This window comes from Carcharhinus amblyrhynchos, chromosome 30 (assembly GCF_965287045.1).
Source record: "Carcharhinus amblyrhynchos chromosome 30, sCarAmb.v2.hapA, whole genome shotgun sequence".
NCBI lineage: Eukaryota > Metazoa > Chordata > Chondrichthyes > Carcharhiniformes > Carcharhinidae > Carcharhinus > Carcharhinus amblyrhynchos.
The window spans coordinates 3603838-3606364 of NC_137353.1; the positions used below are offsets into that span (position 1 = coordinate 3603838).

The 2527-nt window shown below is 42.5% G+C and overlaps 1 protein-coding gene across 1 annotated transcript in view; it reads right to left on the reverse strand.

Annotated features, from left to right (window-relative positions):
* mib2 (MIB E3 ubiquitin protein ligase 2) overlaps nt 1-182 on the reverse strand; it is a 241273-nt gene extending 241091 nt beyond the window's left edge. The window contains exon 1 of the mRNA XM_080214947.1: nt 109-182. The gene's annotated coding sequence lies outside the window, so the exon portion shown is untranslated. The remainder of the gene's footprint in view (nt 1-108) is intronic.
* Nucleotides 183-2527: the final 2345 nt, after the last annotated feature.

The window sequence follows — 2527 nt, forward strand, 5'->3', positions numbered from 1 at the left end:
CTCCCTCCTCCTCCTCTCCTCCCCCCTCCTCCCTCACACGGTGAATGTTTTCCGGAGCCGGGTGTATAATCTCGCTGAGCTGCGGGACCCGGAGTCCCGGTGACTGACCTGCCATCGGCCCGGCTCGGGCTCGGGCTCCCCGGCCGCGCTCCGCTGGGCTCCGGGCCGCGGGGTGGCGGCGCTCGCTCCGCAGATAGAGCGCTTTCAGCTGCGACCGCCACCTCCGGAGGACCCCAGCGCGACGCCTGGCGTCTGTCCTTCCCCGCCTGACTGCAGCCCCCCCACACAACTGAAACTTCCCCAATCAGACTTACATAGATTTGATTTGATTTAGTAGTGTCACATTTTCACTGTATGTTAATCCATGTGACACTAATAAAGCAATACAAATCTATGTATTATTTCTTGCACGCCATTCAGACAAAGCATACCGCTCATAGAGAAGGAAAGGAGAGAATGCAGAATGCAACATTACGGTCAGAACTAAGGTGTAGAGAAGGATCAACTTAATCCATGGTAGGTCCATTCAAAAGTCTGACAGCAGCAGAGAAGAAGATGTACTTGAGTCGGTTGGTAAGATTGTTGGCATAGTGAATAAAGTTATCTCCAGTTGCGATGGGATCTTGATCAAATGGGCCAGTGGGCTGACAAATGGCAGATGGAGTTTAATTTAGACAAATGCAAGGTTATGCATTTTGGTAGATTGAACCAGGGCAGGACTTACTCAGTTAATGGTAGGGCATTGAGCAGATTTACAGAACAAAAAGATCTAAGGGTACATGTTCATAGTTCCTTGAAAGTGGAGTCACAGGTGGACAGAATGGTGAAGAAGGCATTCGGCATGCTTGGTTTCAACAGTCAGAACATTGAATACTGGAGTTGGGACGTCTTGTTGAAGTCGTACAAGACATTGGTAAGGCCACACTTGGAATACTGTGTGCAATTCTGGTCACCCTATTATAGAAAGGATATTATTAAATTGGAAAGAGTGCAGAGAAAACTTACTAGGATTGAGTTATAAGGAAAGGCTGAATAGACTGAGACTTTTTCTCTGGAGCGTAGGAAGCTGAGGGGTGACCTTATAGAGGTCTATAAAATAATGAGGGGCATAGACAAGGTCAACATATTTTCCCAAAGGTAGGGGAGTCTAACACTAGAAGGCATAGGTTTAAGGTGAGAGGGGAGGAATACAAAAGTGTCCAGAGGGACAATTATTTCACATAGAGGGCGGTGAGTATCTGGAACAAGCTGCCAGAGGTAGTAGTAGAGGCGGGTACAATTTTATCTTTTAAAAAGCATTTAGATAGTTACATGGGTACGATGGGTATAGAGGGATATGGGCCAAATGCGGACAATTGGGATTAGCTTAGGGGTTTTAAAAAAAGACAAGTTGGCTGAAGGACCTGTTGCCACGCTGAAAACCTCTATCACTCTATGACTCAAGGTAATTTTGCAGGTTTCAAAATGGCAATCTTTCTGAAATTATAGTTTTAGCATTGAACTTCACATCATATTTTATCTAAAATCTATTTATGTAAAATTCAATTCAAATTATTGGTTCAAAATTATTTAGAATGAATTTGATCGTTCCTTGACATAAAACCAAAATACGTAATTTGAATGTTTTGAGTCTGGATGACCCTTTGAAACTTGAAACATTGGTTCTATTCTCTCTCCATGGATGGTGTCAGGTCTGTTGAGATTGTCCAACATTTTTTGTTTTCATTGGTTGAGTTCTTCTTACTTACCTGAGAGATTTGCGTTTACTTGGGAGATTGTTTTAACATTAAATTTCATTTTGTGTTTTATTTAAAATCTATTGATATCAAATGTATTTCCAAGAAATATTCAGGATTAATGATCATAGTTCGGGAAAAAAAAATGTTGCAATGACAAACCAATTCATTTCCATTAAAATATCTTTCTCTGAGTTGATTTTACTGACTAGTTTCTACTGCTAAGGCTCAATTACATGCCCAGACAATTACAGTCCAAGAACAAGGGAACGTAATCTTGGAATTGGACCCAGGCCATTCAGAAGTGAAATCAAGAAGGTTTTTTTCTGAAAAATGTAGTGGAGATGTGGAACACGATACCCTAAAAATATGTTGTGGAGATGCTGGTGTTGGACAGTAAGAAGTCTCACAATTCTCTATAACCACCCTCTGGCTTCTGTCAAGAAGCCAATTTTGTATCCATTTAGATACCTTGCCCTGGATCCCGTGAGATTTAACCTTATGCAACAACCTACCATGTGGTCTCTTGTCAAAAGCCTTGCTAAAGCCCATGTAGACAACATCAACTGCACTGCCCTCATCTACCTTCTTGGTTACCCCTTCAAAAAACTCAATCAAATTTGTGAGACATGATTTCCACTCACAAAGCCATGCTGACTGTCCCTAATCAGTACTTGCATCTCTAAATGCCTGTAGATCCTCTCAAAATACCTTCCAACAATTTACCCACCACAGATGTGAGGCTCACTGGCCTGTAGTTCCCAAGCTTTTCCCCGCAGCCCTTGTTAAAG